Here is a 13,372-nt window from a genome sequence, read left to right on the forward strand (position 1 = left end):
AAGCTTTAAATTTCTGTGTGTGTGTTTGCTACAAAAACAACTAAAGTTGAACTGGGTTTGTGTCCACTGATTATAATACCTTCATTTTTTTATTTTATTAGACAGGTTTCAGTCATTTGATGCAGAGTTTTTGAAGCTAGAACAATCACCACCTGCTTACTTGTCAATATGACTCTCACATTTACATCCACTCAATCTGGACAAAGTGGCCTATAGTCACTGAGCAGGTAGAAGGTCAGAGTTCGAGCGTATCCATTAGAAAGCCAAACAGTATCAATACAGCCAGAATGTAGGGCTCCTATTATAAGTACAAATCAACAGCACATTTTTAGCCTCACCACCAGAATTTCAAGTAACCTGTGTGAATCAGTCTCTGTGATGACTTTCAATGGAGAGCACCAACAAGGAATGTCAATCTCCTCATTACCTTTTCGCTGTTTGTATCAAAGGCCCTAAGCTCTCCTTTCTTTTTCCTGGAGCTAACATAATGCTGACATTGTTTGTACTAGGCTGGGGGGAAATGTGGAAAAGCAATTACTTTTGGCAGAGATATACTTTGCAAAATGCAAAAGTTATTTGTTTTCTTGTGAGATTTTTTTTTTCAAGACAGCTTTTGTTTGGGATGAACAGGCAGACTGCCACGAATTCAAACATTTCCAAATTATTTTACATAAGAAAATAATAAAAGTGCCTGCATATGTTATATTACCCCCGTCTCATACTTTGTTGAACTTGAAGTTGTGGAAGCACAGAGGCGTACAGAGCTCCTTCTCAGCTCTGAACCAATAGTACTTTTTCTACTGGGTAGAACAGGCAGCCTGTTGATTAGTTTGAGCACTGCTGCCACCTAGTGACTGGAGGATTGTTTAAGCCTGAATGAAGACAGTAATACACCTCTATTTTACAGTCTTAGCCTGCTGAAAACCAGTCCTTTGTCCTATGTTATTTGCTTCTCACAGAGGACCTGGTCTCTCGATTTAGCCCTGGAGGCGTGCACTGTGTGGATATTTTAAATTTTACCCAATCGCTAACATTTATCTGTGACACCTGTAAAGCGCCAGTTTGACGATAAGAAGCTTACCAAAAATTATCTGTAAACAATCAGCATCTTCTGCGAAGAGAAAAGTTCTTACGAGGCAGCTGTTAAAGTTAATTCAATTTGGAAGCCTAGACAACACAGGCTAAATGGCTTTGTTCACTTCCTCCACTGCCATTGCTAAAACTACAGCCAGACTACAATTCTAAAACAAAAACATCGTTCACAACTTCTCCTTCTGTTCACTGATTGGTCTGGTCAAAAATTGACCGGAGAAATCCCAAGTCTAGGGGAGAAAGCCCAGACTGTCCTGGAAGAGAGAACTTTTTCAAGCGGAATTGCATAGGAAGGCAATGGACAGGCTAGTAAAGTCTGTATCTGTATTGAGATCAATTCATCATAGATCTAAATATGAATATTTAGAAGATTGTCAAAGTATGAACACATTTTGCAAGCCACTGCAAATTCTAGCATTGCACAGCACTACTAGACACAGAACAAAGCAACAATTAATCTTTCAAACAGAAGAGAGATCCAGAAACTTGTCAAATTCAAACTGGCTTCAGGAGTACTGGCAACATCTCTGACACATGTCACAACGCTGGCAAAATGTCCACTTTGCACGCCTTTTTAAGGCTAAGAGATCAAGTCACAGTTTTTGGGTGTGAGTTGTTGAATAAAGGCTGTCTTAAAGTTTGAAAACTGTAACGTAGATGAAAGATTTGGAGAATCCTGTATGATGAAGTTAATATTTATGATCAGCGAGAGATGTTTTCCCTCTTTCTCCCTATTTATTACCTCACTCCACTTCAGTTTTTAATTCAGTAACCTTTCACCAACCATTCCCAACACGCATCATCCTCTTCCTCCTGGCTCTGACCTGGCAATAGAGACCCACTGGACATTGTGTCATTTTCATAGGTTCTCAACCAGCCCACTCTGGAAAATTAAGGGTCAAGCATTTTCCACATTAGCAGCTTCACCAGGAGGACAGAAATTGATATATGCAGCAATTACTCTTCCTCCCACAAAACCACCACGGACAAACTAATTGCCAAACACACATTATATCCAAAAATTGATGACTGTCTTAAGCATTCTTTCATAAGAGACAGCAATATTAATGCCAAGTAAGCATTAGAAGCTGTAATTTAAAAATTGGGGCAAAGGTGGGACAGTCACTAAAGAATTTTATGCAAGGTTTCTGGCACAAAACATCGCAACACAGTTATTCATTTATTATGTATAAAATCTCTACCATAACTCAACCATACAGTGTCTTATTTTAAACAAGATTTTTAGGATTCGGAACAGTCTCCGCTGGATTAATTTTTTTTGAGTTATGCAGCATCCAATAAATATAGTAATTACTAAAGGAGTGCCACAATTTATATGCAGATGCATTATTTATGCGTTTTTAAAATTATTTTGTTTTCACATTCAAAATAGAATGACTTTAATAAAACAAAAAGCTCATTGAACATTTAATAGTGTGGAATGTGCAGAGCTTTTTTGCTTGTTTGATTTTTAAGTCAGCCACCCAACCCACTCTACCCACATATCCCACCAAGCAGGGATTTGCTAAACAGCCAGTTGTTTTGCTATTAGTCTGCAGACAGTTGAGCAACACAGATTTTGGTGTGTGATTCTTTTGCTACTTCTGGGAACAGTTGAGGGATGAACCTCATTTGAGAAATGACTCACCACTGACACGTGCGTCTTTGAAATGGCAATGCCGCTTGGTATGTAGCTGAATCAAAGTGATTCCTAGTAGTGTTTTTAACTTAGTTTTTACCAGCCAGCATTGCTCATGCAGTGGCTTTCACTCTCTTCTGCTCCCACTGCACTAAACTCGAACAGGGAATCATGTGCTCTCTTTAGCAACAGCTTTAAGAATAAATAATCTTCTTCACTTCCTCCAATTAACTGTGAAGATCAAGAGCCCAGACAGTTTTGATGTGATTTAACCATCCACATGAGGTCAATTTAACCTGAATTGCTTTATATTAAGCATGATAAATTTGTTATTTTTCATTCCATTAAACATTTTCTTATAGACCATTTAATCAGAACAGACCCCCCCTTAGCCTGTTCTATTTAACAAGCAAATATTAACCAAAATAAACCCAGAAAGTCAGAAAAATAGTTGAGACGACTTCAAGATTTGTTTGTTTTCTTATTTTTCCCTAACATACTTGAACTAAATATCCATCCCCAACTTTGGGTGGGCATTCTGCCAAGCACAGAGGTCAATGAGGTAAAGCAGCAGCATCATGCTTCAAGTAAAATTAATTTTGCCAATGAAACTGTTAGCATGGCATACAAGAAATAGTAATAAAGAGAAGATTAATAGGTAAGGAGGAAGTCTCTTTGACAATTATGACCTGCTTGAAAGAGCCCCGAGGGCAGGCAGAAGCTAAGGCCTCCTACAGATGTTAGGGAAAACAGCCCCATTCATCATGACATTTTTGTTGGAATCTCTTTGAACTGCTCTTACATTTTGTGTATCATTTATCTCCAGCAAAAACGGATAAATTATTGACAGACAACTGGCTAATAGCAACCCAGCAAGACAGCTATATCTATAAAATATTCAGATAATAACTAACTAATCAATATATAGAAAAGAATAGGGAGTTCCAAGTTGTTAAATTCAATTCTAGTTTATTATTCTAGCTACCCATCATAAAATATGTAGCTAATTATCTTTCCAGTTTTATTGGCAGTATAGCAATAAATCCCTTCTTATGTTTTTAAGCTTCCAATTTTTTTTAGTCAAGTTCAAGCTGATTATTAAACGTTAAAGGGGCTGCATTATGTAAAATTGACTTCACTGAGCTGTACACCATGCTATAATGTTATTTCCTCATCAAAAATATACCTGGGGTGTTTCTTTGACTTTTTCATCCACACTAGAAAAATCGTTCAATCTTCCATGGCTTCACCGTCCGCTGCCTTTTCCACGAAGCTCTTCCTCGGAGCTGCAGTTTCCAAGGTGAGAACCCCACTCAGCTCCGTCAGAAGAGCAGCAGCAGCAATTAGCAAACACCTGGTGGAACTGAGCATCTGTTGAGCTCATTATACAAGCTACTTCTCAGTGAAACGCTGGGGGGGGGAAGAAGAGAAAAAGAACAGTAAAAATGTTAGAAGCTTAATAGAGAAATGTTATGATGATGAGCTGAAGTCCGAGCACAACTGTCTCTTTAAGGAGCAGGAGTTTTTTAAAGAGACAGACGCCCAATTTAAAGTCGTTAAATTGTGAAGTGAAGTCAAAATGTGAAATCAAATTTCATAATTTGTATTGGTGAAAGTGGTTTTTATCATTCATAGAGATAGATAGATAGATAGATAGATAGATAGATAGATAGATAGATAGATAGATAGATAGATAGATAGATAGATAGATAGATAGATAGATAGATAGATAGATAGATAGATAGATAGATAGATAGATAGATAGATAGATAGATAGATAGATAGATAGATAGATAGATAGATAGATAGATAGATAGATAGATAGATAGATAGATAGATAGATAGATAGATAGATAGATAGATAGATAGATAGATAGATAGATAGATAGATAGATAGATAGATAGATAGATAGATAGATAGATAGATAGATAGATAGATAGATAGATAGATAGATAGATAGATAGATAGATAGATAGATAGATTTTTGTGACTGTTAATAGGCCTTACTTCCTGAATGTCTGTCACTGCCCGGCTCGTAAATCACACCCCCTTGGGAGCCTTTGGGCTGGACTCATTATTGTGCAACTCTGTCTACAATCCAAAGACCCACTTAGCTTTCAGGCCATAGTTTTCATGCAGACATGTAAATTGGCATGTTGGAGTGTTAAGTCATGTATCACCAAAAACGACAGGGACAAGACAATAGGAAACAGCTTGCAAAACTACTTAAAAAAGGCAGAGGAACAAGCTAATTATTATGCATTTTGTGAACATTCCAGTTTGTTGCAATGTAGAAAATATTCATCTGACTGCTAAGCCTGCTCATACTGTTAAGTTTTATACCAAGTGCTCAGTAGGGAGCCGGAAGAGAGGCCTTGAAGAGCCCCAGAGCCCCACAGCCCCATCTCCGGAGCAGCACTAAGTACTCAGCAGGCTTTAAGGGCAAATGTTCATTAGGGAGGTGAGTTTTAATAAACCTGCAGACAAACATGCTGTTGAACAGCCTCAAGTGCCAGAGGATGTAAGCTTACTTATTCTCCTGATCTTTAGGACTTTAGTTTCCATCATTAGCAACACACTGAAGAAACAAATTTTATATATCTTATTTAGTCCTAATCAGGATAAAATTATATAAATTATATTAGATAATTCACGAAGTTTGGAATACAGGACTGAATAGGTTCAAGGGGTTGTTCACAAAGTTTAAACAATGTACTGCCATAGAAGAACATTTTTTTTCCATCAAGATTGCCAAAATAAAGAAATAAATAAAGCTGAAGTATGTAGCTTAGAGATACCAACAACATACCTGAGCATTCCCCCACTAAGACACATTTATCTTATTATCTCACACCTAGAAGCAGATCTGCATGTTTTAAATGCCCAATTACCCAGGAAATTCATGGCAGTTAAACTGCATCATTTCAGATCCTTCTGCGTCAAAAATGTTCTGACCATGAACCTTATCATCTTCTAGAAGACTGTCTTTCAAAAGATTTTGCTCTTGCAAATATGATTCAAAATTAGGTTGAGCTCCAACTTCTGACAAGGTTTTAATAGGATTGCAGGCATGCAAACTATGTATGAGTATACCTTACAAATACTACTGGGCAGCTACCGCATCTTTTTAGGACCAGTCTATAATTTTATCTTGCCAAGAAAAATGTTGAAATGAAGCATGAAATGAAAAAGAAACGTCAAAAATCAGGCTTGATTAGACCATTGGTTGAAGGCCAGCCCCATCAGTACCCAGGGAATGTCCAATTTCCTGGGGTAATTTTACTTCTTTTTGAGGATTTGTTTTCACCTTTATTTTTCAACTAAAATTTCACATTAAGAGACAGAAAGCAATCTTATCTTTTTCCATGTCTATTCAATAAAATTTGGATCAGGCCGGAATTGTAGATCCAGTAGATTGGATTTTAATAAAAGATTTAGATCAGCCGTCAATTCGTCACTTCCAACTGGCCCAAAATACCAACACCCATCTAATTACCTATACCCTGATCTACTAACCAGATGTTCTTCCATGTTCCTCAAAACAAACTCAAAAACAGGAATGGTCATGGCTTTGCAGTGGCAGGATGCACTCTCTAGAAAATGTGTCTATATTCTTTGGCTTTTAGTTAGAGTTAAAGTTTATCATCCTGATGTAAATCTTCCTGTGGTTTATTTCCTTCCAAAGAATTGAATTATTCAAACTTTGTTTTTATTTTATTTTAATTTGAACCTCAGTTTAGCTGTTTATGTTGTATTGTTTTTCTTTCTGATATATATTGTTTGATTTTGTCGTGTAGCACTTTGTGTGGTTTTAAACATGCCTTGCTAATAAATCGACATTGACATATGGTGAAACTCTCACGACTGTTTCTCATGTGTTCACACTGTACTGTTTATCAACCTTCAGCATTGTACTCGTTTCAAATTACGCCCTCCAGATAGTTATTTCTGTACTGGGACTACTGGATGCTTGGTTTTCCTAACAAATGCACTGTAATTAATTATCTAAATCAATACACACACACATTATCAAGCTCATTCTTTATCACGTTGTCATTAGATTGCAATACAACTGACCCAAAATTGTTTCTGCAAAATTCTGCAGAATCAGCCCCCAGCCTCTTATTTTCTCTGTGGACTCTCTTGGCACAGTTAAGAATAATGTTTATCTGAAGAAACAGTAAATTAATGAATGAATAAAAACAAGATGACGGCTGGATAGGGGGAAAAAAAGTACAAGATGACAGCCGTAACAATCATCAAGAGGGCTTAGCAAAACAATAAACTCATAAACCTGACTTCAACGATTTCTGACCTAACTACAGATATGATTGGGAAACACTCATAAGCTGCATGTATTGCATAGTTGACCTGTGAGATGTTTTCATCTACCCAGTGCTAAATTGGCCTCAAGGTCTTGGACATTTCATTTTGTGCCACATTTTGTGTTTGAAACTTGTCCACCTTTGCAGAGGTTTTATTTGTGGCAAATGCAGCATGAAATAGAAGGGTGTAACTGATGCTTATAAACAAGCCAGTCTGTTTGTTGTTATGTAGATTGATCCAGAAAATGTTAAGTCTCCCACCGAAAATAAACACATTCCTTGGGGTTTAGGTAACAAACACAGAAAGCTGATGATATTTCGCACAAAACCTCTTCTATCACAGGTTACAATGGCGACATTTCTCCTTGTTCAGCTACTGTTTATCGACCTCAGTGTTTTTATCTCACCATTTTACTAGTATGGTAAACACCCCCTGCGATTACTTGCAGAGGCATAACCATCTGTCCAGTATTCAGCACAAAGAGTGATTCCATGTTTCCAACAAGAAATGTTGTGTAGGTTCACTTATTTATTGGTCAATTGATCGAAAATCCCGCTGTGCGCAAGTGTGTGTGTGTGTGTGCATGAGGCTAGGCCACATCTGGAAGCAACCTGGGTGCTGCTAATCACAAACCTAAACACAAAATAGCTCAGTCTCATTGCTGCAAACAACCAGAAACATTTTAGTTGCATAACAGCCTGATGCGATATTTCATGTTCGATTTGTGCACAAAGGTGGAAGATGGAAAGTTAATGAATGATGGGCGTGGTTGAGTTGTAAGTAAAAAGTATTGTGCTATATATTTATTTTCCACACAAATACTTCCCGGATAATGCAGTGTTTATTCTGCCCCCAAAATGTTGTTGCTAAACTTTCTAATGACTGCAACAGGATCACAGATGGAAAACATCACAAATGATGTCTTCTCACAGAGTTGGGTCCAGTGCCTGGCTAAACTACAAGCCTGGGCACATGGAAAAGCTAAATTTGTCATCTCATCTTCAGAAAATGGCTCAAGCTCGACAGAATCTGGCAACAAATTCTAAGACTCATTTTGGTGTGAACTTTGACTGGGCCATTGTAAAAAATGAACTAAGCCATTCCACTGTAGCTCTGGTTGCATGTTTGGGGTTATTGTCATTCTGGACAATAACCCAGGATTGTGTTTTTCTTCGCACATCTTCTCAACTCTAAGAAGTCTATAATTGATAGATAAATTGCCAGAAAGTTCTTTATCCAGTCGTGGATCTCTGCAGCTCCTCCAAAATAACCATAAACTATTCTCTGCTTCTCTAATTTTTGTTCCCTCTAGCTGTCCTTTTGGTGTATATGGACATGCTCCTTGGTCTTCATGATGCCGTTTGTTTCCTGATGTTTTTTAACAAACCTCTGAGGCCTTCATAGAGCAGCTGGATTTACATTGAGAATACATTTCATACAGACTGACTCTGTTAAGTATTAAGGCGAGTTCTACATTCATTTTATTTATCAGGATCAGATTTAAAATGTTGATTCACATGCCACACAATTCAAATTTTTATATGCAAAACAACTTAAAAAGTGTTCATTTCCTTCCACTTCATAATTATGTTGTACTCTGTGTGGGTCTGTCACATGAAATCCCGGAAAAAAAAAAAAACAGTGAAGTTAAAATGTTTAATATGACTAAGTGAAAAAATGTTCACAGGATGTAAACGCTTTCCTCTGAATTTGTTCACAATGAGTAGCTGGCCCATACCGTACATTTTTTGAAACAACAGTATTCTGAACTGGATAACCTTAAAAAGTTGGAAGATTGTATCTGCTCTCAGAAAAATGTTGAAATGTTGACTAACTGGCCGTGGCGATGCAGGAAAAGAAACAAGGAATGAAGCTAAACTCATGCTCACAGTCAATCTGTATCACTGTGACGACAGCTCAGTGGCAAAGGATGTGATAAATGTAAATGTTTTTCTGTGCGTTCAGTGAATTTCTCGTTTCTCCCCTCCGTCTTCGACGTGGTCCAAATGAAACATCTAAATCACAAGCGTGTCAGCATTTCCCGGCTCTGTCAGTCAGACCAGAGCAGGGAATCGTTCGTTGACTGACCTCATGCAAACGTTTTACGGCAACGAGCTCGATCTCTCTTGGAAGAATTTTCCCTCTTTTAAAGAATCAGCTGCGTTTTTTTTTTTTTTTTCCTGTTCATGTACAGCATGAATGCATTCTTTGTTTCAGTATCACATGACTCGCTACGTCTTACTTTAAGGGACAAATTATTCCTATGCTCACAAAAACTAATTAAATTTATGAATTTGATGTTAAAAGAGGGATCTTTAGAGGTGACCTGCAGTTGAAAATTTAGGTTTATTTCAGTGCTTCCCCTTGGAAACAGAGGTTTGTTTCAGTTGGTTTCCTCTTCAAGCCGTGGCCTCCCTCGTGTCCTTATATGTTTCTGTGTCTGCCCCCGAGTGCCCATCATCCCACTGGGTCCTCTCAAACAGGAACAGGACCTCAGCCTGACCGACATTATCGCAGCGTCACACATGATGTCCATAGAGGATTTATTTGGAGACAAATTTTATAAATTGAAGAAGAACCACATTATGCTGGGGTTTCCAAAGAAACATAGCTGAGATTAAATGAGTGTGAAAACATGCATTCTCTTCCTCAAAGAGTTCATCCGGCAGCCAGCCATTATCTGAAGTGAGAGCTGGTCATGTTTGGGAAGCAACAGCTAATAGGATTCAGTCGATCTTCCTGTCAGTCTAAACAGAGCCTCGCCCAGTTCCTCTCTCTGAACAGGGTGGTCCCTGTTGAGCGGAGCCGCTCCGTTCGGAGCGACTTGGCAGAGTTCACCGTGGCAGACAGGAACACGCTTCCCCTCAATCAGCAGTTATCGGCAGGTGTACCATACCTCTTCCTTCTTTTAATTAATCAAATATGTGCCAATATCAGGAAAATATAGCCTAAGTCAAAGACTACTTTCCTTTCAGCTAAGAGGAAAAAAAAAAAAAACTAAAAAAAAATTCTCCAAACAAACCTACCTTCGTGCCAAAAATATTTTCCACCCTAATATTTCGTGATTGAACTGTGACTGACCAAATTTTTCGAAAGCTGTCTTCAATTTCATAGGCATGATTATCACAGACCTGTAAAATCAAAAAATGGCTTAAACAGATCCTTTAGACAGCAGGAAGTAGGTTAAAAGGTCTCAAAAACAAAACATTGTGCCTGCATATGAAGAAATACAGGAACAGATAAGAGAGACACTGAAATCTATTTGGCTGGAAAGGGCTAAAAAGTGAACCACAGTGTGAGCCTGGAGGAATACATGGAACAGAACTGGCTTTCCTACCAAAACTACACCAAGAGTGCATCAACAACTCATTCAGGAGGTCACAAAAGAACCCAGAATAACATTTAAAGAACTGAAGCCTCATTTGCTCCAGTTAAGACCAATTTTTAGTTTCAGGAGTAAGAAAAGCAGGACAAAAATTGGTTGAAAAACATGTTGAGGAGCCATGCATCAGAAAAGCAAGGTCATGTTGGGTTATAAAACATGATATTGGTCCTATTTGTGCAAGAACAGGGCACTGAGCCCATCTGAAGAGAGGAGTGGGTCAAACTTCCTCTGCATTCTTTCATGCAGGTTGTCAGTTGTGATTGTTTCACAACAGTTGTTATTCGCCAAAGGTGGCAGAGTTACTAGATTTAGAATTTAATTACTTTTTTACATAATACAAAGTTTGGTTCATTAGTATTTTCAAGTGTCGATACATAGTTTCAGCATTGCATGTGTGTAAATTTTTTAAAAAAAAGTGACTTGTCTAATATTTGTAGCTTTCATCAAATCATTTTTATCTCACAGTGCAGAGGTGAAGGCAGTATGTATCTGTGGACTGTAAACACACATTGCTGTTTTTTTTTTTTTCCTGCTGATGTAGACAATGAAAGGTTGTGCATGTGCTGACCAGATGTGGCTACTATTGTTGTATTTTGCAACTTTGTGGTCTGTGAAATCTCTCTTCCAACCTTATCCTCAATGTGATGAAAGTATGAATGAACGAATCCTCGTTTGACTTAGGGAAAACAAACTTCAAATCACTTTCCAGCCAAAGCAATAAAACCTTTAGAATGTAATTGGCCTGAACCACAAAACCAAGACGCCGGGTGGGGGATGGGTTCTCTGAAATATTCTGGGTCGAATATTTTAATAACGAACTAAAAATAGTGAAAATTCCATCTTTTTGCATAAGTTATGACTGATGTTACTTTATGGGTGCAACATCATTGGTTTAGCTTCCAGATTGTATTGTAAGCATGAAAACACATACAGTTAGAATTCAAAAAATTATTTTGGCTCTTAATTCTGAATTTAAATTCTCCTTGTTATACATTTGGTTGGTTAGCAACATTTAGCAAACCATTATCCAATAATGCAGTACTGAGATAAAGGCACAGGTCTCTTGACAAATATATTCGTTTTTAGCCGTTTTGTTGTTCCTAAATTTTCAGGTATTCAAAGAAATGTTAATATCACACAAAGATGATCTGAGTAAATATAAATTGTGGTTTTATTAATGGGGAAAAAAACAGTTCAAATCAAGCTGGTCTTATTTTTATTTTATTTTTTTACAAATATTTAGCCCCTCGACATAATACCTAGTTTTTACACCCTATTGATGGGAATAACTGGCAATGAATCACTTTGAATTGTTGTAATTCAGACAAATTATGAGGTTTTTGTGGATTCAAAGCACATTTAAAACCATCTCATGGAATCTCAATGGGAATTTTCTACCCGAGTTTTACGAGGCTCCTCCAAAATCTTTTGCTGCTGTGCTTTGCATCATTGTCCTGCTTCAGCTTATAGCCATGAACTGGTAAAGTTCAGGATCTTTTACTGGAGATAAGAATTCACGGTTCCATCAATTATAGCAATTTGTCCATTTCCTGAAAAAGCAAAGCAGTTCCAGATCATCCCCCGTTGGTATTTTGTTAATTTCACACCAGCTGTAACTGGGTGTGCACCTTGCAAAAGTTACACTTTTGTTTCATCAGCTTAAAAAAATGTTTTTGGAATATTTTTGGCAAGTGTGCAATATGTCTGTGTTTGTTTTGGATAGCAGTGGTTTTCACCCTTTGGATTCCTTCATGGATGCTATTTAAGCTCCATTCAGTTCCTGTTGTTGAATCATAAACCTTACCTTCACTGAGATGATTAAGCTCTTAAGTTCTTTAGATGTTTTGGGCTCTTCTGAGACTTCCTGGATGAGCTGTCAGTGCAATCTTGGAGTGATTCTGTTCGGCGGGCGAACCCTGGGAATGTTCACCGATGTTCAGTGGACTCTGTAACCTTGTGTGAGTTAGAGAAAATCCACAACAAAGTCAAGCTGGTCTAAAAGATATCCTAAACACAGGGAGAAGTCAGTCGTCATTTTTATGCTGCAAGAAGCACAAACCGTGACATAAAATATGTTTAACCGTAAATGTTAATGAAAAGGGCCAGTTTTGCTTCCAAGAAAAAAGCTAATATTCTAGATTTGCAGCAAGACATATAAAGTATGTCAAGTTTAACAACATAAACATCTGTTCTTCATATGATGTGAATGAATAATAATAATGTCAGGTTTTTTTTTTTTTACAGAAAACAAAAAATAAAAGCAATAATTGTAAATGATAGCAAATGTCTAAAATAATCATAGACACAAAAATTCTTATCTGAGACAGTTTGGTCCAGATTAAAACGCACACATTTAAAACAGCAAACAAAGATAAAACATTGCCGTTATGGCGTCTGTTGCTGCACTTTAGGCAAGAGGGTGATTCCCACTACAAAGCATGTTTATATATTCTTTAGTGACACTCCGCTGACAGCCAGGGTGGAGTGGGTATTTGTCAAACATTTGGGCAATCCACATTAGAGGCCCCGTCTTTGAAGAGAGAATATAAGAACTGAAATGTTTCCAATGTCTATGAAAACAATACCACTGTGAATCCCTGCAGGAAGACTGCCCCGGTGAAGCGTCTCTACATATGTGACCCAGACAGTCATCAGCTGAAGCACAATTAATAACATCCACAAAGTTGTTTTTTTTTTCAATACCTCAAGCATGCTGTCCGCATTGAATGTGCTCCATCTCCGTCTTTGGATGTTGAGTCCCTGGTTATGGAGCCTTAGATTATTAAAAAAGAAAAAAAAAATCAACAACAACAGCAGGAAATCTGTGAAACATCAGGAGATCAAAAGACAAAGCAAAAATTTAATCAGTAAAGGTATCCCACTGATAAAGATCGTGTGCTGTGCTTCATTGCCAGACTATTGTCATCAC

This window comes from Poecilia mexicana, unplaced genomic scaffold (genome assembly GCF_051168715.1).
Source record: "Poecilia mexicana isolate PSO_F unplaced genomic scaffold, ASM5116871v1 scaffold_22, whole genome shotgun sequence".
Classification (NCBI taxonomy): Eukaryota; Metazoa; Chordata; class Actinopteri; order Cyprinodontiformes; family Poeciliidae; genus Poecilia; species Poecilia mexicana.